General features: G+C 44.8%; 1 pseudogene; it reads left to right on the top strand.

Annotated features, from left to right (window-relative positions):
• The first annotated feature begins 23684 nt into the window (after positions 1-23684).
• LOC124646854 overlaps positions 23685-26309 on the top strand; it is a 28943-nt pseudogene continuing 26318 nt past the window's right edge.

The raw sequence follows: 26309 nt of genomic DNA, 5'->3' as shown, positions 1-26309 counted from the left end.
TGCCGCCATCAATTCTCCTCCTCCTGCGACCGGTGAAGATCCTTCCACGCCGCCGGTGAAGCCCCTCCTCCACCGCCTAGCACCTCTTCCTCCAGACCGCTGGACGACGACTCCCCTCCTCCAAAGCAGCCTTCCCGTCCCTTCATCCCCTCTCATGCGACAGATCGAGCTCTGAATAACCAAGAATAGATGGACAAACTGGAGATGAACAAATCAAAGGAAAAAATCTCACCTAGGTCTTTGAGGATGGATAAATCTCGGCGTTCTGAACCCATCCTCCCCATGAGACCTCTTCTCCTCCTATTGGCACTGTCTGGTCGTCGTCGTCTCTCCGCTGGCCTAGGGATCCTCCCCATGATGCTCTTGCCAAAAGCGGGTCGAGATGGCGGCCAACGCTCGTGCTATTCGGCGGCTCAAGGCGGCGACCTGGAGAGGGAGTGATTAGGGCTGGAGGCGGCTCGAGGCGGCGGCCAGCACACGTGCAGTTCCCCCGTGACGGCGACAAGAACGGGGCAGGGGCAGGGGCGCGAGGGGGCATGAGAAAGGCGACTAGTGGTTTTTTTACCCTGGGGGCTCGGTTTTATACCAGGCAGCGCTGAAAGACCGAAAATACCCCTGGGGGTGGAGATCCACTACCCGACGCCAATGCGCACCGACAGAGATCCCAGCCGTAGTGGCTGACGTGCGGGGCCGGCAAATGTGAGGCCCACATGCAGCCGGAGGCGGGTAACAATCGGCCATTGCATGGGGTTAGCTAGTGAGAGGAGTGCCCAAAATGAACGGACAGATGCACCGATGAAAAGATCCGATGGTCCACATGCTCAAATCATCGGTTTTTTTCTGGAAACACGGAGCGCCCCGAAGGGCGTAGAAGCTTCATATATTCCACTCGGTGGGTGTACAAATCATTACAAAGGACCCCATAAAAATAGAAATAATACATAGGCCCCTGGTATTTGCAGAAAAGACCCCACTAAAAGCTATGCAGAAGCAATCAGGTCCTTATCTTTCCCCTCCGATGAGCACAAGGCCATCCATGTCGCCGTCGGACTCCAAAGCGGGGACGACACCACTTGCTTCAAAGCCGGCGTTGGACGCGACAGCATACCTCAAAAAGGGCCTCTGATGGAGGTTGAAATATGGCCGGACTTCACCGGCGTGGATGACGAACGGCAGAAATGCCGCCGATGTGTTGCTCGAGAAAATTGCTTCTGAAGAACTCCGGCGCCACCTCCTCTTCACAACCACCTTACACTCTCCTGATTTCGTCGCCACCATGACGCTCGGGACCAGAGAGAAGAGCAGAGGAGACTAGGTCGAGGGAGCAGCACGGGCGTACCAAAACCGTGACGAAGAAATCGGCCTACCATCGAACCCGACGAACCTGCCACGGATTCGGGGAGGTAGGCGTAGATGAAGCCGGCTATGGCACACCCAGAGGAGCTTATTGACGAAGCCATCCTCAGGTCTTCTTCTTCCTTCGCCTTTCCACCATGGATAAGCTCGGAGAAGCCGAAGATCTGGAGTTTGGTTTTGCTCCAGCACAACCAAACCAGATGACGAGGGAGGTAGTAGATGGCCTTATTGTTGGAGATGCCGCACCGCTTCTTCACCGCCTGCCGCCATTCCTGCCACCAGAGAGGAGCAGCGTCGAAGAAGAAGGTGAGGACGGACCGGATCTGGCCGAGGAGATCCGCACTACTAGGAAATAGCCTATTGCTGGCGCACCATTTTCTGCTATTGCCGGCGCACATGTCCACGCCGGTGGCAACAGGCCGGTGATAACTGCATATCGCTGGCGCACCACTTGGTTCGCCTGCACTATATGGAGCTACCGCCGGCGCAGCACGTTAGTTCGCCGGTGCTATAACTTTTTGGGAATAAAAAAAAGCAGGGCCAACCGCCCCGCATGCATCTGCAGCGCCAGGCTGTCCACGTGATGCTTGTGCTTTCATTATTACAGAGCAGTAAAAGAGATTACAACTGGCCAAAACATTTACAAACAGCTCCCTAAAAACAAAAGAAAAAAGCAATCGGGTACTTCTCTTCTTCCACCGATCTGAACTATCGTCGTCCTTGCAGCGCTGGCCGTCGCCGCCTTCTCCCCCTTAGTACGCCAGTCGCGGAGGTGCTCCCTGCCTGGGAGCACGACGAATCGGGCGCCACCGCACACCGCGCACGCCGCCTCGCCCGCCCCCTCGCCCGCCCCCGCCTGTAGCCGCCTCGATGGTGTAGCGGTCCTCAAGCAGCGCTAGAAGGCGGAGGTACCTGAAACGCGAGCACGCAGGGACCCTCCAACGAACCGCCGCTCGCTCTTGGAGCTGCCTGCCGGACGCGCACCTCGGTGGAGGCGTCTCCCGCGGCCCGACGAGGACGACGACGGGGGGATCGGTTGGTCAACCAGCCAGAGCCGTGGAACAGCGCCGTCCTCGGCTCAACCCGCGACCGCGGCTCTGCCTGCCGACCTTGGCTCTGCTCGCGACGGCGACGTGAGGACAGCGAGGGAGGCGGCGGGAGATGCGGTGGTGAGAGGAAGAATCTGGTGAGAGGAAGACTCTGTGAGAGAGAGATAGAAGACTAGAAGAGAGGGATGGGGACGGGTGGTGTCTGGTGTGTGCGAGAAGGCTCGTGTGCCACGCGCAGGACGTGGGGACGTGGTGTTTTTTTATTTTTTTAATCTTATCCGTATATCGCTGCTGGCGCACTCTCTTTTAGGTCGCCGGCAAAACTGTCATCATCCCTGGCGCATGCTGTTTTCATCCGCCGGCAGCGTAGCCTGGCTAGCAACCTTGGTCCGAGCCTCCAATATCACGGGCGCACGAAGACTGCGGGTGCGCCGGCAATATCAAGGTACTACCGGCGCACGCATAATTGGTGCGCCGGCGGTAAATAGCACCGGCGTATCATATGTTTGGTGCACCGGCGGTAACTTTTATAGCTATAGACCTTTTCCTAGTAGTGCCGGCCTCCTACTCCCAGACTCCACAGGGGTAGATCTTGAAGAGCAGCAACCTAAACTTCTATGTACAAGTGGCCAGGCTCCTCTCCATCCTCCGCTCCGGCCGGCAGCGCCGACGGAGAGGATTCTGGGTCGGGCCGGCGACCACAGCGGCGAACGGCTGACTCTCAACACAGGCGAGGGTTACTGTAGCGGCACGGGAGAGGAAAAGGGGCCCCGCCGAGCGTCACCTCTGCCCTCAAATCATTGTGAGACCCCCTATGGGGGCATCTATTATACCTTTAGATAGCTGCACTTCACACACACGAACCAAAATCACTAGACTGAAAGCCAGAGAGTGAGAGCCAGACTAAGAGAGATCTCTGTTGCATGCGCTGAGAGAAATAGTGTATGAGTGAGTGAGAGATCGTAGCCATGTTCTTGCGGGTTCTACAGTTGATGAAATATAGAGTAGAGCCGACGCGAGAGTGGAGGATAGCAGTAATTATACTGTCATCCGTTTATGTCTGCTGGTTTTCTATTAAAATAGGAGAGTGGATTTTGTACACCCACGCATGGGTGTGGGTGTTTCCGGCACCGTCCATTGTGCTTTGAGATTCGGATAAAAAGAGGAGAGAGAAAGGAATCTTTCCATCTACCATGGTGGGCACGAATCTCAAGGAATAAATGGACGGTGATGGAAACACCCACACCCATGCGTGGGTGTACAAAAGTATTTCCCATTAAAATATCCATCGATCTGTATTTCTATGCCGAGACTTCAGCTGCTTTATACCCTATCATGTATCTTTGTAGAATATATATTGCTGTTAAATACATGATACCGTAGTTGGTAGATGGTATCGAAGATATTTGTCGGTATAGGGTGATAGATCCGCTGGAGCCACCGGTACGAAACGGATATTAGAGGAGTATTAAGAGGAAGTGATCAACATGAGAGATACATGTTTTTATATGATAAAACTTGGTGCTACGAAGGTAAACATATTGTACCGGGCACAGTTCAGGTATGGGACTATCTGAGTTCTCCGCTGAGAACGGCCGTGTGTGGAACATATCGATGATGGATCCGTAGGAGCGATCGACATTAATATGTTCAGGTGTCCGGGTTCTAGTGGGTTAAAGAGCTCTGCTCTTCTAGCGCCCGTGTGGTGCTAGTCGAGGCTGTCAACGTTGGAGTACCCGCGTAAAAGCGTGGAATTTCACCCCTTGCCCCCGGGTTGAAAACGCTTACTTTTATGTGTGGCACCATGCATTTTAAATTGTCTAATTACTATAACCACCTGGTTTCTGAAAAGCATTTCTATTTTATATTTTATATTATTGTGTATAATTGGTTTGTTGAATATGATTTATCGTACTCACCCAGCCCCCATGTTTTTTCTTAGTCGCAAACGTCAATAGCGGAAGACCACGTCAACAGATGATTAGGTAAGGACCAGTGGGTGGGAAGCACTTAGAGAATCTAGTTATAATTCTTGTGTAATTGTAAGTAAATTTGTAAAAATAATATACATCAGCCTCTCGAGATCCACTGATGTGCCGGTTTCTCCCAGCATTTTTAATCCTTGCACGCATATATTGTTGGAATTTTGGCCCATATTGGACCAATACAATAAATATTCCAGAAATTCCTAATAAATCCTAGAGGCCCACATGGCCTATTCATGCATGGCAGGGGTGGGACAAAAGTTTAGTCCCACATTGCTAGTTGAAGAAGAGTTGGAGCAGCTTATAAGGAGAGCTCTTCATACCATTTGTATGAGAGAAATAATAGGAGGAAATAGGAGATGACCACACGCGCGCTCCTCCTCCGACGCCACCGCCGCTCGCTCGCCTCGTCACGACACGTCGCGCCGCGGGTTGCGGGAATGCCTCAAGCCGAACAGACGCAAGAATCTGAAATCTTTTAGTGGGTTTTGAATACGAAGACTGTTCAGCTTCGGCTGCTGCCTGTTCGGTTCACCTCCCTGGTCCTTCGTTTCATCTCCTCGCGTGGCATGTTCAGCTCCTCTCTCTGTGCCTATAAAAGAGGTTTCTCCTCCCCAGAGATACACGACGAGACACACCACCATATGCGCCTACAACTCGGTTCCAGAGCTTTGCGCCGCCGCTCAAGACTTCTCAACGACGACTTCTTCCCCGACATCAGCAACCTCTTCAGCGACATGGCTCTCAACGGCGACAACACCACCGCTGGTTCCTCTTCTGGACCGTATGTGTTCTTGCCTTCCTTTTATGAGATCATGATGTTCTTCCTTCTCCTAGCAACATGTTCAGGCTCACTGTCATGAAACACATTGCTCTTGTCAATCTGTTTAGACTTGTTGCTCCTTTATTCTATTCTATGGTGATTTGCATGACTAGTTTAGTCTCAAAAAATTTAGTCATGTTTTTTCTACTGTTTTCTTTGATTAAATCATGGGGAAATTTGCTAATATATTCAACAATCCAAAGACCTTATAGGCATTATTCCCCGGTTAGCTTTGCTTCATCTCTTAAGCCTCCTCCTTTCGAGGGCGTGAATTACAAGAGGTGGCGTGCGAGAGCTATTCTCTGGCTTACAACCATGAGATGCTTTGACACCACTAAGGGCAAGCATGAAGGAGAGCTTACTCCCCTCGAGGAGAAAGCTTTTGAGGATGCCGACACCCTTCCGAGGGGTGCTATCATCAGCGTTCTTGGCGAGAACATTGTTGACTCGTATTTGTCCATCTCTACGGGCAAGGATATGTGGGACGCAATCGAGGCCAAGTTTGAGGTCTCGGATGCGGGTAGTGAACTGTATGTCATGGAACAATTTTATGACTTCAAGATGACTAATGAGCGCTCCATCATTGAGCAGGCTCATGAGATACAGTCCATTACTAAGGAACTTGAGCAGTTCACTTGTGTGTTGCCGGACAAGTTTATTGCCGGAGGTATCGTTGCCAAGCTTCCTCCTTCATGGAGGAATTTTGCTACTTCTGAAGCACAAGAGACAAGATTTCTCCACTACGGATCTCATTGGGTCTCTTGACGTGGAAGAAAAGGCAAGGGCAAAAGACACACGTGCTCGAGGTGTTGAGGGAGGTTCTAGTGCCAACTTGGTACAGAAGAAGAACTTCCAATCCTACAAGTCCAAGAACAAGAACAAGTATGATGGCAAAGGAAAATTTGATGGGAAGAACAAGGCCTCACGGTCTACCAATTTCAAAGGAAGGCCGATAAGAAGAAAGGAGTATGCCACGTCTGTGGTGATCCTGATCATTGGGCTCCCAATTGCCCAAACCGCTTTGACAAGCGTCAGCAAGGAAAGGGCGGCAAGACGGCCAATGTTGTCATTGGAGACACTGAGTTGAAGGATGCTGGGTATGGTATATTTCCTACTGTTCTTTCAATATGTCATTCTCCTGAATGGTGGATTGACACAGGTGCCAATGTACACGTTTGTGCTGATATCTCCATGTTCTCTTCTTATCAGGTCGCAGGGACTTCAACCGTGTTGATGGGCAACGGCTCGCATGCTACTGTTCATGGTGTTGGTACGGTCGATCTGAAGTTCACTTCGGGGAAGATCGTGCGCCTGAAGAACGTGCATCATGTCCCTTCTATCAATAAAAATCTTGTTAGCGGATCGCTTCTGTGTCGTGATGGCTACAAGATTGTGTTTGAGTCCAATAAATTTGTTGTGTCAAAATTTGGAACCTTTGTTGGTAAAGGCTATGAGTGCGGAGGTTTGTTCCGCCTATCCCCGTCGGACGTTTGTAATAAAGTTGTTAATCATATTTGCACCAACATTGAGACAAATGTTTGGCATTCACGTCTTTGTCATGTTAATTTTGGTTGTATGACGCGGCTAGCTAAACTGAATTTAATTCCGAGTTTCACTAATGTAAAGGGTTCTAAGTGTCAAGTGTGTGTTCAAGCTAAGCAACCTCGCAAGTCTCATACGGTTGCGGAGGTAAGAAATTTGGCACCTCTAGAACTAATACATTCAGATATTTGCGAGATGAATGGTGTGTTGACAAAAGGTGGAAAGAAATACTTCATGACGTTGATTGATGACTCAACTAGATATTGTTATGTGTATCTTCTGAAATCGAAAGATGAGGCATTAAGTTTCTTCAAAATCTATAAAGCTGAAACAGAAAATCAACTTGAACGAAAGATCAAGCGGCTTAGGTCTGATCGTGGTGGAGATTATTTCTCCAATCAGTTTGACTCATTCTGTGCGGAACATGGTATAATCCATCAGAGGACGCCTCCCTACTCACCTCAGTCAAATGGGGTGGCCGAAAGAAAGAACCGCACTCTAACTGATTTGGTTAACGCCATGTTAGACACATCGGGTCTCTCGAAGGTATGGTGGGGGGAGGCGATATTGACTGCGTGGCATGTCCTAAACCGAGTTCCCACAAAGAATAAGGAGATAACTCCATTCGAAGAATGGGAGAAGAAAAATTGAAACTCTCTTACCTACGGACTTGGGGATGTTTGGCTAAAATCAATGTGCCAATTCCCAAGAAGCGCAAGCTTGGACCAAAAACTGTCGATTGTGTTTTTCTGGGCTATGCTTTTCATAGCATTGGCTATAGATTCTTGATAGTAAAGTCTGAGGTATCCGACATGCATGTTGGTACAATCATGGAGTCAAATGATGCGACTTTCTTTGAGGATATATTTCCCATGAAGGATATGCCCAACTCATCGAATCAGGGGATGCCTAGTACATCTATCTAAGAATTCGCTACAATTCCTGAATCCACCATTCCGATACAACACCTTGAGAATCCCGAGGAGGATAACAATGAAGCTCCTAAAAGGAGTAAGAGACAGAGGACTGCGAAGTCCTTTGGTAATGATTTCATTGTGTATCTCGTGGATGACACTCCCACTTCTATTTCAGAAGCCTATGCATCTCCAGATGCTGACTACTGGAAGGAAGCTATCCGAAGTGAGATGGATTCCATTTTGGCTAATGGAACTTGGGAGATTACTGATCGTCCTTATGGGTGCAAACTCGTAGGATGTAAATGGGTGTTTAATTGATGGTACAATTGAAAAGTACAAGGCATGGCTTGTGGCCAAGGGTTATACCCAAAATGAAGGTGAAGACTTCTTTGATACGTACTCACCTGTAGCTAGATTGACTACCATTAGAGTACTACCAGAAAACTTGCAGTTCAAGGCTTAGTCCACTGTTCAAGTAGCAGTCTAGTGTAGCATAGAGTTCTGGCGAAAGTTTAACTTAACAGTCTTCGCTATAGTACCGGTATATAAAACAATGTTTTAGAACCAAAGGCAAATTCTATGTGCCTCTAGGATCTGGTGGGGGATTGTTGGAATTTTGGCCCATATTGGACCAATACAATAAATATTCCAGAAATTCCTAATAAATCCTAGAGGCCCACATGGCCCATTCATGCATGGTAGGGGTGGGACAAAAGTTTAGTCCCACATTGCTAGTTGAAGAAGAGTTGGAGCAGCTTATAAGGAGAGCGCTTCATACCATTTGTATGAGAGAAATAATAGGAGGAAATAGGAGCTGACCACACACGCGCTCCTCCTCCGACGCCGCCGCCGCTCGCTCGCCTCGTCACGACACGTCGCGTCGCGCCGCGGGTTGCGGGAATGCCTCGAGCCGAGAGCCTCTCTCTCTTTCTTTTTGCCACTCACGAATGGGTATACGAACAGACACAAGAATCTGAAACATTTTTTTAGTGGGTTTGAATACGACTGTTCAGCTCCTCTCTCTGTGCCGCCTACCACTCGGTTCCAGAGCTTTGCGCCGCCGCTCAAGACTTCTCCATCCCGTCTACCGGCGTGCACCGCTGGACGGGACAACAGGCCTCCGGAACCCCGTCTCTTGTGATCCTGTACGGGAGAGAGGCGATAAGGTTTTTGGGGAGCGGTCTAGCGCGACTGCTGACTTCGACATCGACACGGAGGCCGACGACAACTTTCCCAACGACGACTTCTTCCCCAGACATCGGCAACCTCTTCGGCCGACATGGCTCTCAACGGCGACAACACCACCGCTGGTTCCTCTTCCGGACCGTATGTGTTCTTGCCTTCCTTTTATGAGATCATGATGTTCTTCCTTCTCCTAGCAACATGTTCGAGGCTCATTGTCAGGAAACACATTGCTCTTATCAATCTGTTTAGACTTGTTGCTCCTTTATTCTATGGTGATTTGCATGACTAGTTTAGTCTCAAACTTTTTAGTCATGTTTTATCTACTGTTTTCTTTGATTAAATCATGGGGAAATTTGCTAATATATTCAACATAATGGCCTCTCGATTTATTGGTGCGCGGCGGCTATCTCGTCCTGGCCCGATCTTGAGGCATGACAGTTCCTTTCATGATTAGTTGTAGGGAGGCTCAATATTTTGTTTTTGTATTGTTTGGATCGGGAGTTATGCAAAAGCCACGTGTTATGCTTAAAACTTTTAGGTAATAAAACCCTCTTTATTGTATATATATATATATATATATATATATATATATATATATATATATATATATATATATATATATATATAGGACATATTCATACTACACCCGGGTGTAGTTACACCCACGCGTGTTTCTCATAATCTAGAGAGTATCTATCATACCGGAGAGTATGTACATGTAGTATGAAGTATAAAAACTATTTTGGAAGTATATATACTACTTTGCACGCAGTATGTACATTTTTTTACGTAGACTCATTTTATACGTATACATATGCATGTATTTTGGATATATAGTGCAAACTATGTGTTCACTTGCATTTTTTTCACAAAACTTGATTTGGAGTATCTTAGATATAGTATACGAACATACTCAAACTGATAAAGTATCATATATACTTCCGTATGGTAGTATATTAGACATGGGTGTAACTACACCCAGGGGTAGGAAGTATTTATCCTATATATATATATATATATATATATATATATATATATATATATATATATATATATATATATCTGGTGCACCATGGTGCCTCGGGCACCATGAATCATAAAAGGAAACCTGCACAACAAAATGGGAAGTGATTTGTCTCTGTTTTTGTTAATTGGAAAGTGCATTGTCTCTCCTGCTGATATTTGGAAAGTGTTTTCTCTCATTTATACACCTATGATGCAATCAGGCACCCACGATGTAATTGTACGGTCATGATGTATGGTGCCTGGGCACCATGGCACCAGAACCGTGAGCCGTTTGATCGTTTTAGAAATTGCAGCAAGCATACGGGTATTTTTAACATAGACCAGCATTTGTGCATTTTATTTCGAGCAAGTCTAGACCAGCATTTGATTTGTTTCCTAATTAATTTTCATGCGGGACCTTCCATACATGACATTGTATCAAAGTTTGAGTTGTTTCCAAAAAAATGGGCAAGTCTGATTTAATGTGTTTCCTTATTTTAAAACCAACCTGCTACTATTTAACCTCTCCATTCATAACGTTCGTGGGCTAGGATCCGGTGACTTGCCACGGGCGAGTCACACATGTACAGTACCGTGCCTTGCTGCTTTAGCTGTTGGATCAAACATGGATGGACCAGATTAAATATCGTAGCAAGGACACTGTAGATTGGCCTGTAGAAAAAATATTGTTTATGCTGCGTAGCAGATGCCTCTGTAGCAATGACCTGTAGATGGTTCCTGTAGCAGTGACTGTTTATGTTCATCTGGCCATGAATTTTGGATCCAACGGTCAAGAAATAGGATCAAGGCAGGGTACTGTTCATTGGTGACTCGCCCATGGCAAGTCACCGGATCCCAGTCCAACGTTCGTACCAAGGGCATGCAGATGTGGTAGCCGGCCGGGCGATGGATCTTCCACCACCAGTTGAGCCAAATGATTTTGTGTTCTTAGCGTTTTTTCTCTACAAATTTGTCTTATCTCCCAGTGAGATGGGTTGAACGAGGTATGTATGAGTCAATTGGTCTGTTTAATTTTCCTGTCAATTGGGCAAATCAGCACTTTGTGTTGCATATATGCAGATCTCATCCAGATGATTATGAAGATGAACTCATTTGACTACTTTCTGAAAACTATGTCTATCGTATGTAACAATTGTTGGTTTGTGAATGTAGGTATGGACATACCATGTGGGATGACAATACTGCTCGGGGTAGCAATGTGTTGTTGGCCTTGGACGAGTTACTTATCATTGATGAAACAAGCCCAGCTGAGTACATGCTGCTGTAGACGAGACACTTGTACATGATGCATGTGATTCAAAGATTTCATTTCGCCTCTTCGAAAGAACATGTTTTCCATTCCATTGTGTCGTTTATGACGCGGAATGCAATCACACCTGTAATCTCTCCTTTTTAATCGTGCATCATGAGTTGATTCTTTTATCGATTTAATATGAATGCTGTTTGAAGTGATAAATCTGCGTATAATAAATTAATGTATGTTCTCTCTTCTGTCTTGATGGCTCAATTTTTTCAACAAAAAGCTTGCAATTTTCTGGTATAAACTATTCTCTTAAATTTTCGTCTAGCAGTTACCCAATCTAGACCATAAACTCTATTTACCCATGGTGGTAGCTATCGACGAAGAAAAAGAGTGCATCACTCGATAATTCTTGGTATCATTAAATACGCACCATAGGAAACCCACTTCTTGTATCCAATGATTTTATACCCATATACCCAAGAATTTTCTAGGTATATCTAAACCCAAGAATTTGTAGGTATGTATATATATATATCCAATAAACTTCTAGGTACGTCTATAACCAAGAATTTTCTAGGTATGTCTATACCCAAGAATTTTCAAGGTATATGCATATACCCAAGAATTTTCTAGGTAATTTGCCACGCGATCTCGAAGGTCCCGAGGGTCAGCCGGTAGCCAGCGACGCGGATCTTGGCATAGAAGTTGCCCGCCAAACAGGCGCGCACTCCATGGTAGCCGGAGGAGCTTCCGAGCGGAGACACGTCGCCAGGGAGGGGAGGATTTAGAGTGGCGTGCTTCGGTGGTGGAGGGGTTGGTGTGTGCGCGCTCTCATTTTTTCCCGCGAGCTAGAGCCAGAGCGGTAAATCTAGCGCACGTGTTGCCGTTTTTGCCGCGCACGGCAAACAAATTTCCGCACGCTCTATGTTCGCGCGTCTGCTGGAGCGTGTCAACCTCCCGCGTACGCACTAAGTTGGTGGTTTCTTCCGCACGGGTGCGTTTTACCGTGCATGTTGGAGTTGCTCTTAGATTCCATACCCGGCACTGATTGGATCTCGATGCAGCAACCGAGTAGCGCCGCGGCCGAAACGAAAAGCGGTTCCGCAACCCGAGCGTCCGCCCCCTTGCCACTCAAAGATCTAGGCCCAAGCCACTAGCTCTTAAGGTGTAGACCACCATCACGCTAACCGTCGCGTCCCTCTGCTCTAGACGCGTCCCCATGATGTTGGATATACCCAAGATTTTTTTAGGTATGTCTATACCAAATAATTTGTAGGTATGTCTTTGTCCAAGAAATTTCTAGGTATGTCCTAACAAAGAAATTACGTGTGCGATACAACCTAAGAAAAATCACATACCCATAAAATGTTATCATGGAACCCTCTATACTTACATACTTATCGGTACACAAACTACCATAATTATTTGAAAAAATTAAAATGGCATATCAGCTCACGTGTAAACATACCTCAATTCCAATTATTTAACAAGGTTTATATAGCCAACGATTTTAACTGGGTATCATATACCCAACACGGATAGAACACCCCATTATCCAATATTTTTTTACCGGGTATCGTATACCCAATAAACTTTTACTGTCTCATATACCTAACGATCTTCACCTGGTACCATATCCACCAATGGTCACTGGATATCATATACCCAACATGGAACCCCACCTCTTGTATCCAACGGTTTTTTTTACCTTGTATCATATACCCAATAAACTTTTACTATCTCATATACCTAACGATTTTCATCGGATACCATATATCCACCGATATTCACCGGATATCATATACCCAACAAAGGAATCCCACCTCCTGTATCCAACGATTTTTTACCAGGTATCATATACCCAATAAGTTTTCCTGACTCATATTCCTAACGATTTTCACCGGGTACCATATATCCAACAATATTCATCGGATACCATATACCCAACATAGGAAACCCACCTCTTGTATCCAATGATAATAATTGGGTATCATATACCCAAGAATTTTCTAGGTATGTATATACCCAAGAATTTGTAGGTATGTGTATATCCAATAATTTTCTAGGTATGTCCTAACCAAGAAAGGATGTCTATGATACAGTCTAAGAAAAATCACATACCCAGAAAATGTTATCATGGTACCCTCTATACTTACATACTTATCGGGTACACAAACTATCATAATTATTTGAAAAAAAGGCATATCAGCTCACGTATAAAACATACCTCAGTTCCAATTATTCTACAAGGTTTATATAGCCAACGATTTTAACCGAGTATCAGATACCCAACACGGGTACCACACCCCATTATCCAATATTTTTTACCGGGTATCATATACCCAATAAACTTTACCGTCTCATATACCTAACGATATTCACGGGTACCATATATCCACCAATAGTCGCCGGATATCATATACCCAACATAGGAATCCCACCTCTTCTATGCAACGATTTTTTTTTACCATGTATCATATACCCAATAAAGTTTTACTGTCTCATTTACTTAACGATTTTCACCAGGTACCATATATCCACCAATATTCGCCGGATATCATATACCCAACATAGGAAACCCAATTCTTGTATCCAACGATTTTAACTGGGTATCATATACCCAAGAATTTTCTAGGTATGTCTAAACCCAAGAATTTGTAGGTATGTATATATCCAGTAAATTTCTAGGTATGTCTATAACCAAGAATTTTCTAGGTATGTCTATACCCAAGAATTTTCAAGGTATATGCATATACCCAAGAATTTTCTAGGTAATTTTCCTCGCGGTCTCGAAGGTCCCGAGGGTCAGGCGGTAGCCAGCGATGTGGATCTCGGCGTAGAAGTTGCCTGCCAAGGAGCGCACTCCATGGTAGCCGGAGAAGCTTCGGAGCGGAGGCACGTTGCCAGGGAGGGGAGGATTTAGAGTGGCGTGCTTCGGCGGTGGAGGGGTTGGTGTGTGCGCGCTCTCATTTTTTCCCGCAAGCTAGAGCCAGAGCGGTAAATCTAGCTCAATTGTTGCCGCTTTTTGCCTCGCACGACAAACAAATTTCCGCACGCTCTATTTTCGTGCGTCTGCTGGAGCGTGTCAACCTCCCGCGTACGCACTAAGTTGGTGGTTTCTTCCGCACGGGTGCGTTTTACCGTGCATGTTGGAGTTGCTCTTAGATATCATACTCACATACTTATTGGCACATAGACATAATTTTTGTAGGTATCATACCCTAAAACCAATTGCGCGTAGATGCATACCTAAGACACATATACCCAACAATTTTAATCGGGTATCATATACCTAAGAAAATTTGGCCGTGCAAAATTCAATTTCTAGGTATATCTAGATACTACAGTTTTCTACGTATGTCATGAAGAGATTACATGTATGATGCAAACAATAAATATTTCATACCCAGAGATTATAATTATGCAACCCCTTTTATTTTCAAATACAATAGGAAGTCATTCATCCAACACACGGCAATTTTTTAACAAAAGTCATATCAGCTCACGGAACAGCACATACCTAAATTGTAGGTATTCTAAATGGCAAATATCTTGGAGCCTTAAATTCTAGCGTGAACTGTTCACATACCTGCATGCAAGCCATCAGAGAAAAACTTTCCAAAACAAAACGGCTAGCAGTTACCATAGCTTTTAATTAGGAAGTCATTCATTGTTTCCTAATCAGAAAATACTAACGGGCAGACCCATTAGCCCAGCCTACTGCTGGAATGACACAGATCTTAATGCAATCTAATGGTCGTGAGGTATGGAGCATGGACACCATGGTGCCCCAATTGAGTTTCCTATATATATAGGCGTAGATATAGATGTAGATATTGATATATGTATAGATATAGTATAGATGTAGATATATATTGATATGTAGATATAGATATAGATATATATGTAAATATATGTGTATACATAGATATGGATATGAATATGGATATAGATATAGGTGTACATATGGATATTGATGCATTTATAGTGTTATACATGCATATATAGATACATATATTAATGTAGGTATAATGTTATAGATGTACCTATAGATATAGATATAGGATCCAGCCTAAGAATCCAAAACGATAAATCAAATCACCGATTATTTATACAACATTTATATTTTACTCTGGTCTCATTCAAGAGGAAGGTACGTGCTACCACATAACAGGATGGGCAAGCAATTGTTGTTCCTAGTTTTTCTCATCGCCTCCCGTGAGTATTTAAATTTTGTTTCACAAATTGTTGTTCCTGTTGGTCGTCCTTCTCATGGCCTTCCGTAACCATTGGTATATTATTCAAAGTTTATATGAAGATTTTATTGTCGCCCCATTGATTTCATTCAAATCTTGTTTGGTACATGCAGTTGAGACGAAAAATATGATTGTAAGGGGCGAGATGGTGTGCGATGTGCCAAAGGTGAATTGCATGTTCAACTGCCTTAGAGGGTCAGGCAAGTGCCTGCGGTGTTGCCTAGACCTTGGTTTCGTCCATGGCTATTGCATGTTAATCCGTGCGGATCTATGCTACTGTTGCAGAAATAACACCAACGTCCTAGGTCCTAGCCACCGTCGACAGCAGCCGCAGACCACTGCCCTCACTCCTACTCCTCACTTTCTTAATGCCTGATCACTCTTAGTTTTCATCTTCTACAATGTTTACATGTCATATGGAAAACTTGTTTAGTTCAATTAAGAGAACAAATAAATAAAAAGATAGTTCTCTATCTTATTCCATCGTACTAGCTGTTTTTGTTTTGCCACATGTTTAACTTAGATCTGTTTACCGCGGATCACCTTGCCTCAACCCTTTTTTTCATCTGGAAGTATTTATCAACGTCGTCATTGATTTTTATGGCAACACTACCACCGAAAGCAGAGTTATTAATTAGAGTGCGCCACTCTTCAGAAAATCCTTTCATCCGGAGCGTTTGTTGAAGAAAAGACCATTTAATTTTATCATAGGCTTTTTCAAAGTCGATTTTGAGTATGACCCCATTCAACTTTTTACGGTGCATCTCGTGGATTATTTCATGCAAAATGACAACCCCATCTAGGATGTATCTTCCCTGCATTAAAGCCGTCTGAGAGGGACATACCATGTGATCTGCCACTGAATTAAGTCTAATAGTAGCTACTTTTGTGAAAATTTGCAACCGATTGGTGTATGCATGGCTGTATTGAGTTGATTTCATGTTCAAGTTTGAAAAGCATTCCGTTTCTACAAGTTCTCGTTTGACGCCATGAGAGCGAGCCTACCAATGGTGTGACTACAATTTTATTTTCATCTTTCCACGTATCTCATTCATAAAATCTGTTAAATCTGGTGAGAGAGAATAAATAAGTACTTCCTAAATACACATGTATTTAGACGTGGTTTAGTGTGTAGATACATACGAATCAAGATAAATCTAAGTCAATTAATTTAGAGGCAAAGGAGTAGACAATATTTTTTAAAACTTTTTCATGGTGGTAGATGTATTTCTTTCCACTACATATTTTTATTGAATTTAGTTATCTTATCTGAGCATTAAATCCTAGCAAATACATTATCTTATCATTAATTATCATATACACAATATTTTTTTAGTTTTAATAACATTATATATATAGAAAACATCAATATTATTTACCATTAAATATGTTATTCCGTATTATTTTTAGAGTTTTTCCCTGTATTTTTAAAGCAGAATATGTGAATGCCCGATGTCACAGTTTAAAAAATTACAAGAAAATGGCTCCGCAAGATATTTTATGGTAACATAAAGAAAACCGACCAGGCAATTCATCACCGCAAAAGGAGGAAACAACACACTAGTATGTCTTTCCCTTTTTTTCGCCGTCGCCTGAGCCAACGAGAAATCTCTGCACAAGGTATCTACAAAATACGTTCTTTCCTTTTGTCCTTGTTGTTTCTTCAATAAACTAGCTAATTCCATGCACCTGGATCCATGGAGGTGAGGTCAGGTAAGAGTTTGTTGTTGTTACTTGTCGGGCTTCATGGGGGCCCGGCAGCCGGAGATCCAAGCTTTGGGCAGTGCAGCAGAAAATGAAAGATGTGAAGGCCCTGCCGGTGATGGTACGAGATGTCAAGCACGATGAGAATACTGAGGCAACGCTCCCACCGCCGAAGTGGCAGGGATGATGGTGGCCACGGACGCGAACATGGTAGCATCAAGCACATTGTTAAGCTCATGCCCTACATATCACCATCATCAACGAGAACACTGCATGGCATGTCTGGTGCATTGTTCCTCCACGAGAGTAATGAAGTGCCTAGCTATGATCTTCGTTAACTATGATCGGTCTGATTTGCGTTGCCAACAAATTACATCAAGTTGTTTAATTCATCCCCTTCTAAATCTATCATTCTACTCATCTGTATCTCTTGTATGATTTGGCAGTAGTAGATTCATAGGCTACGAACTATTATATACAGCTTTCTATAAAAAAACAGACAAATAATCTAGAATTCGGTGGTGTAATATTCCAAACAATCTAGGGGTAAAATCGGGAAAAAATAAAAAAGACGAGGAGAAACCTTATTGCTTTTATCGTTAGATATAGATATAAAGAAATATATATATATATATATAGATATCGATATAGATATAGATATAGATATAGATATAGATATAGATATAGATATAGATATAGATATAGGTATAGACATATATATATCTTGGTACCAGGGGCTTAAGTATCTTGAACACATATACATACATCTCATAGAAAATTTGACCAAAGTAGGTTCACGAGTCTTTTCTTTTTAAAGAGAGAAAATATGAACAGACAAAAAACAAAATCTTCAGAAGCATCAATCGATCCAAACCCATATAACTAAAAGCTAACAGAAGATCCGACATAAGCCACTGCAATATCCCCTGGACAACTCAAGATAAAAATAATAATTTTCAGTTGGCGCCGGATCAACATATTCAGTACATATATGATAAGTTATTCTTCAAACTATTTTCTACTTGCATGATACAAGATTCCAGCACCAAGCACATAATCATTTGCTTCCAGGAAATGACCTACAAGCATTTTTAAGACTTCAAGCTACATTTAAAGGAGTGGCAGTTAGCTAAACATATTAAAATCTTAACAAAGGTTGCCCAATAAATGTGGTACAGATCAAGTTTTTTGGGAAACTACTAATTTCAACTTGTTTATCAGTGAAACAAATGATTCGGTGCCTTAAATGATTCAGCACCTGGAGAATGTTATTAAGTACCCCATTTGTCTTGTATAGGTCATTAAGTACTACAAGATCAATGATTCAGCACCTCACAACATCATGTTAAGCACCCATATGATTCAGCATATCGAGGCAACTTGTTAATTAAGATCCCCTATTCAGCATATCTGGTAACAACTCCAAATAAATAACACCATGGGTGAAGACCAAGCAGCTACTCAACTAAAGCTTGAATAAGAACAAGGGATGCAGAAATGATTCAGCACCCCAGAGGCACTTGTTAAGCACCCATACGATTCAGCACCTGAGAGCAACTTGTTAAGCACTATGTCAATTCAGTACTAGAAGATAAGATTCAGCACCTCAAAGCAGATTGTTAAGCACCCAAAAAATACCAAATTTAGACTCGTTAATTATCTTATTAACTTAGGGCTCATGCCCTTACAAGCTCAGTACCTGATGAATATGAACATGGTACTAAATTGTTATTCGGTACTGCACGCTAAATTGGTAAGCACCTGTCTTGTTCGGTGCTAAGTTCATAAATTAATAACACTGGATGAGCTGAGCATATCCATTCGGAAAATAATGGGTGTTAAGAACACAGATCAAGGTAATTGGTTAAAATATATTCATATGCAAGCATTTAGTACCAGTAGCCTGATGGTTAAATATATTCATATGCAAGCATAAAGTTTGTGCCTGAAACAAGTACCCATAAATGTAGCGAGGATCATTCAAGCAAATTCGGTACCGACGTTCAAATCATTAGGTACCGAGAGCAACTAGTTAAGCACATCAACTTTAAGCACCCTCGGCATAATAGCAACTTGTTAAGCACCCTCAGAAGAATACATTCAGCGCCGTAGATGAAATGGTTCAGCACCTCATATTTCCACCATCAAAAACTCTAATATCAGTGCTCAAGTACTCTAATACACTGCATCTATCTGTATATTCCAGCCACGAGAGAATATCCAAATACCAAAGAGGAAATGATTCCATTCAGCGCCGTAGATGAAATGATTCCATTCAGCGCCATACCAGGCCTCATTAAGCACTCACCATGGACATTAAGAGGAAGATCGAGAGTCTGCAAGCCTCAATGCACCAGGCCTCGTTAGGCACTAGGTTGAGCACGGTTAAGCAAAACAATTGAAGAAAACACACAAAGAGAACGCAATCTCTTAAAGCAAAATAAGATATAAGCACTAAAACTTAAAGCAAACTGGTAACTAAAAGAATCAAGATATTTACAAATCGGCATGCCCGGTGTTCGCAAGTCCAAGGTCAAACTAAGTAATCGGCACCGCACCTTAACCCATTAAGCACCCGGAATTAATTAAGCATTGATTCAGTACTAAAAAACCAATGATTCAGAACTTGCCAGAAAATGCAGGAAACTAGAATCAAGGCCACATCCAGCGACTAGAAGTAGGTCCTCGTACCATGGATGATAAAATAATTTACCTAGAAGGAGACCATTGTGTGTACTTTATAGGAAGGGCCACGGATAAGAGCAATGCATAAGCAAAGAAGAAAACAATGGAAAGTTTAAACACAGGTTGCAGCCCTGGCCCGGCCATTGCCCAACAGATGCTATGTATCTAGTATCTACTGAACACTAATGATTCAGTACCTCAGAGAAATTTGTTAAGCACCCAATTGATAAACTAAATAAATCCAAGGCAAAGCCATGCATCATTTTGAATCAGTGCTTCAAGGTTAACGACTCTGTACCTAGAAAAAAAACTCCAAGGCAATGCCAAGTTACAAGTGAGGTCAGCGAAGTACGCACATGAACCACCTCAAGGGAGCGTCACAAACAAAGACGGAGAATGATTAACACAAGTATGCGTCAAGCTTAGAAAATGGAGGTGTAAGCATTACACATTTGTTTAGCACAAAAAAGGGAAAGAAAGCATCCACGTAAGTATTGATACATAAAATAAAATCTAGCAGAGAACACTTTCACAAGTGCCGGCAGAGGATATATAAATGGTTTCCAGTTAAGAGAAATGTCTGTATGATAACAGATGCACCAGTTTTAAACTACCACGATTCATCTTATTTCTAACAGAGATGCACCTATGAGAGTAAATAGGGCTAGGACCATCGAGTCAAGAGAGAAAGTATTTGGGCACGATTCAGATAGTATCCTCGAGAAGCAAAGAAACTTTATGGGAATATCTGATCGGAGAAATGCACCTGATGCGCATACAAACAATCAGGACAATTGAGCATTAACCAAAAAGTCAGCATATAGAGAAAGAGTAGGCTCCATCAATTGACCAACAAAAATCTGCTATTTTGCAAGAAACAGGGAATTGGCACAAACAGCTCTTAGTTAACAAACGAACAGGTATAAGGTTTTTCCATGGTTAACTCTCAAAGCTTGGCACGGTAAATTTGTGCTCACACAAAAACAGACCAACGAACAATGTAAACAAGGACAAGTCTTAGTTATTTGCCTGCTTCAGCAAAGAATTAAAACAAAACATCTGCGGGGTACTTAATTAAGCAATGATCCGTAGCAACTGATTTTATATGCAAGTACTGAATGTCAGTGCTAGATGCAAAAACAACATGCTTGTCACATCTTCGTACACCATTTTGAAGGAACGAAGTTCATAACAAGGTAATAGTAAGGATTCACCATATATTAAAAACGAAATTCATACTAGCATATATCACAATCAGTTGAACTATATGCCCATGAACATACATATAAAGCACTCAACACAAAAAGCAAGTACTGAAGGGAAGAACACACAAACCCAAATAAGAACTCTGAAACCTCCCCTAACCCAAATCTGAAGTGAGTAATCCATACTCGTGGCTGGGCGACATGGAACATCGAAACCGTCGGAGCATCTCCAGGACAAGGCGCGGGATAACGGGATGGCTGACGATTGTTCATCCACCACCGGTAGCCAACAACTCCCGCACCAGTGACCTCCGGGATCCGGTTCCGCCACCATCGCAATGCCGCTTGGTTGCCTGGTCTCCCAGCTTGCCGCCGGCAGGGCCCGCGCGCGCCGCCCTGGCTGCTCGTGCTCGCCGGCAGGGAAGGGTCGGTCCGTCGCCGGACGATCCTGTGGCGGGGGAGGGCCGGGGCACTCGATGGGGAGTGCGGCGCCACCTACTGCTCCCGCCGCCGGACGACCCTAGACAGCCCAACTGCTCCCGCCACCGAGTACCAGAAGACGTGGTCGCCGCACCGAGCGCCCACCTCCGCGCCACGACACGAGACGCGCTGCCCCGCCGCCGCCCACAGCCGCACGAGTTTTCCCCGTCGGAGCGCACCGGCAGCGGCGGAGGGGAGCGGCGATGCGGTGGGCCGGCCGGGGCGGGCTTAATCTAGCCGGGAGGTCTCGCGCACGCTGCCCTGGTTCCTCGTGCTCGCCGCCAGAAGGGGCCACGGCAAGGGAGGAGCAGACCGTCGCCGGTCGATCCGCGGCAGGGGAGGAGCAGACCGCCGCCGGTCGATCCGCGGCAGGGGAGGAGCAGACCGCCGCCGGTCGATGCCGCGGCAGGGGCTGGCCGGGCCGCTCGAAGCGGAGCAACTGCCTCCATCCTGCCCGTCGATCTAGATAGAGGCGGAGGTGAGGAAGGGGGCTGGCCGGAGCTGCCGGTCGGGGTGAGGAGAGATGGCTTTTTATCGTGGGTGATGTGAGTGCGCTGAGATGAAGCTGGCGGTCCATGCCTGTGGCCACAACAGGTACTGTCAGGAGGCACAGTGGTCCATGACAGGACACAGTATGGACCATCAAAAAGCTACTCCTCAAAATTCCTCTTTGGGACACTGGACCACAACCATAAAATGCAATAAACTGAAACAAAACTTGGTTCTAGCACGAATCTCCGAGGCAGTGGATGGTGAGAGATGTGGTCACCACGGTGACCGCACATACATATAGTTTTGTCTATATATATATATATAGGACAAAGCCCGCGCGGTGCTGCGGATGAGCAAAATATGTTCACTTAAAAATAGAACCAAAGCTCCTAGCTTCCGATGCATCAACGATGTTTGGCCGAAGGGAAACAAGCCAGTATGGACATGACGCTCCAAAAGGTGAGACTTATGAATGCACACAACAAGGCGACGAGAATGTTACTATGCTGATAGGAAATATGTCTGTACATTGCAACGAAAAAAATAACTGGTTTGAGTTTTGGAGAAAAGGTATACTGAAAAGTTGCTAAGAATGTTACTAATGGTGTGGCATTGAACCAAAAACCCTATGAAGAAAATCCTTTTTTAAAATTTTGAACCTCCAAATAATTCAAAGACATTATATGTGTATTTGAAACCAAGATTCTTACCTTTTTAGCTACTTTCCCTCAATGAACAACTGAAATCGGAATTTGTAGGATGTCACAAGCATTGAGGCAACTTTGTTTCATCTCTGAAGACTCGCCTAGCTAGCAAAATGTGTGATCTTACTGTCTTAGTGGAAAACTGGTGCAACCCCATCTCCTCGTGTGCAGGAATCCACCCGCAGCAACACACGGCATCATGTATTTCACCACGCAGTATGACAATAGGGCGCCAGTCAAATTATAACTTTGAATATGCACACAACCTGAAGCCACGAGAAAGATTTAGAGAAGCACCATCTCCGCGCCCCTACACTGCGATCAGCAATGAGCAGCCGTTCCGGCCACGCTCCAACTCCAACCCTGAACGTGGCTCTGCGAGAGTTGCAAAATAGCAGCGGGACGGCCAACAGAGATGATGAAGTAGACCTAGTGCTTGGTCGAGGCTGCGCTAGATCAGCTGCTGGGCAGCGTGGTGGACGCGGCCACCAAGTCAATTCAAGCACAGATGATTACGCTGTTAGAATATGTAATAGGGCCTGTTTATTTCCTGTGTTTATGGATCATACGTCTGTGTATGTTTCACAACATTGTATCTGTTTTGGCCCACGTTTTGGCTTGAGTATAACACGTAACCGAGACCGAGAACAAAGTCATCGTTCTACCCAAAACACGCACATGGTATCAGAGCCTACCTCTTCCCCGACCTAGCTGTCATCGCCGCCGCCGCCGCCGTTCACGGCCGCCGCCGCCGCCGCTACAAATCAACACAACCGCGCCACCGCAGCAGTTCTCTGTCGCCGTCGCGCTGATCAACTACAACCGCGCCACCGCAGCAGTTCTCTGTCGCCGTCGCGCCGATCAACTACAACCCAACAACCTGCACAACCAGGCCGCCGCCGTCGTCGCTGTTCCCAGCTTCCACCGCCGCCGTCTATACAATCACAACCGCTGTCGCTACAGCCTTCTCTGAAATCCAGATCGGTTCCCAGACATAACCGACGAGTTCTCTGAAATCCAGATCGGTTCTCCATGGCCTCGTCAAACTCCATGTCCAGTTCGGCTTTGGCTGCTGCCTTGGGCGCGCCCCCTGCGCAGCAATTGACTCGCAACAATTTTCTGTTATGGAAGGCTTTGGTCCTCCCTGCCTTCCATGGAGAAAACGTGATGTCCCTTCTTGATGGTTCAGATCGGGCACCTGCCAAAACGGTTGAAGTTGAGGATTCTGAGAAGAACAAAACCCAAGTTCCGAACCCTGCATATATTGATTGGATGGCAAGAGATCAGCAGGTCCTCCGATTCCTTCTAAATACGCTGTCCCCGGATGTTCTGTCACATCTTCTGGAGGTGACATCTACCGCTGAAGCCTCGACAGCCATAAATGCTATGTTCAAGACGGCGTCGCGAACCAAGGTGCAGCATCTTCGTGGAGAACTTAATGACACCAAGAAACTCTCTATGACAGCGGATCAGTACTACACCAAGATGAAGAGCTTCGCTTCAGAACTTTCTGCCCTTGGTAAACCCGTGGCAGATGATGAGCTTCTTGGGTACCTACTGCATGGTCTTGACAAGGGCGAGTACAATGCCCTCATCACCACGGTGAATGGAAATACTGACACATCTCTTGATGAGTTCTATGAACAGCTATGTTCCTATGATATGCGTAATGGAGTTGAGGAGAACGGCTCCTTTGTATCTTCTGCAAATCTGGCGCGCCGCGGTGATCAGCGCTCCCGTGCTCGCTCTCCACCGCCTCGTGGTCGCACGCCTCCTCCTCGTGTTCGCAGTCCTGACCGTGATGAGCGCCCTTATCGTGGAGGTGGTGGTAATGGCTACCGTGATGAAGATCGTGGCAACTGGCGACGTGATGATGATCGTGGCAGTTGGCGCCGTGATGAGCGCCGTGGTGACCGTGGTGATCGTCGAGATGATCGACGTGACAGACGCCGGGATGATGGTGGTGGTGATCGCTTTCGCCGCTCCGATGGTGGTGGACGTCGCCTAGACCGTGTCCCCACTCCATATGTCGACACTGAATGCCAGATTTGCAAGAAACATGGCCATCCTGCAAATGAGTGTTGGTGGCGCTACTCAGATGATAAGAAGAACAGAGATGATGGTGGAAAGGGGGCACATCTTGCTTCATATGGTGTTGACACAAACTGGTACACTGACACAGGTGCCACTGATCACATCACCAGTGAACTGAACAAGCTTCTTATAGCCAACAAGTACAATGGGCAAGATCGGGTCCGCACTGCTGAAGGTACAGGTATGCACATTAGCCACATTGGTAATTCAATTTTGCGCACTCCTCATGGTTCCTTTGACCTCAACAATATTCTTCATGTTCCTAGTGCATCAAAAAATCTTTTGTCTGTTCATCGATTTACCCTTGATAATCATGTCTTTATTGAGTTTCATCCTTTCTTCTTTTTAATCAAGGACCAAGCAACACGAAGGACTCTGTTTAGGGGCCCCTGCTGGGGTGGTCTCTATCCTTTGGTGCCCATGTTTCATGAGACTGCCAAGCACGCCTTCATCACAATAAAGCCATCATCCTCTACATGGCATCGCCGCTTAGGACATCCATCTTCATTCGTGGTTCAACAAGTTCTTAGGAGAAATAAAATAGCTTACACCCCAGAGAGTACCCCATATGTTTGTGACTCTTGTCAGTTGGCAAAGAGCCACCAGTTACCATACCCTGTGTCATCTAGTGTCTCCACTGCTCCTTTGGAGCAAGTATTCTCTGATGTATGGGGCCCTGCCCCGCTCTCTGTGGGAAAACATGCATATTATGTAAGCTTTATCGATGATTTTAGCAAGTTTACATGGATCTATTTGCTTAAAAAGCGTTCTGATGTTTATCAAGCTTTCCTTAACTATCAGCAGTATGTTGAACGCAAGTTTGATAGGAAAATTATTACTATGCAAACTGATTGGGGAGGTGAATATGAGAAGTTGAATGGTCTTTTTCAAAAAGTTGGTATTACACATCATGTTTCATGTCCTCATGCCCATCAACAAAATGGTTCAGCTGAAAGAAAACACCGTCATATAGTTGAAGTTGGTCTTGCTTTACTTGCAAATGCATCCATGCCTCTCAAATTTTGGGATGAAGCGTTCATTACTGCAACTTTTCTCATCAATTTACTTCCTACCAAAGTTCTCAATTTTGAAACTCCTACTGAACGGCTTCTTCATGTCACTCCAAATTATGATGCTCTCCGAACCTTTGGTTGTGCCTGTTGGCCTAACCTTCGTCCCTACAACAAACGCAAGCTTGCTTTCCGTTCTACACTGTGTGCTTTCCTTGGCTACAGTCCTCTCCACAAAGGTGTAAAATGCCTAGATATATCTACAGGACGTGTGTACATCTCTCGTGATGTTGTGTTTGATGAAAATGTTTTCCCGTTTGCATCACTCCATCCTAATGCCGGTGCTGTTCTTAAAAAGGAAATATTGCTTCTTCCATCTTCTACATCCAATTCCCATGAGAGTGCACATAATTGTAATACCCATGTTGTGCCTGTTGTGCCTGTGACTAATGTGCTGCAGGAAGCTGAACATCCAGGAGAAAATTCCAGTGAAAATGATGAAGAAAACAGCTCAGAAAATGATGTTGAAAGTCAGTCACAAAATGACGAAAAT

The sequence above is a fragment of the Lolium rigidum genome, chromosome 4 (assembly GCF_022539505.1).
Source record: "Lolium rigidum isolate FL_2022 chromosome 4, APGP_CSIRO_Lrig_0.1, whole genome shotgun sequence".
Taxonomy (NCBI): domain Eukaryota; kingdom Viridiplantae; phylum Streptophyta; class Magnoliopsida; order Poales; family Poaceae; genus Lolium; species Lolium rigidum.
Note: the sequence above shows the minus strand (reverse complement) of the source record. Positions and strands in the feature narration are given on the sequence as shown.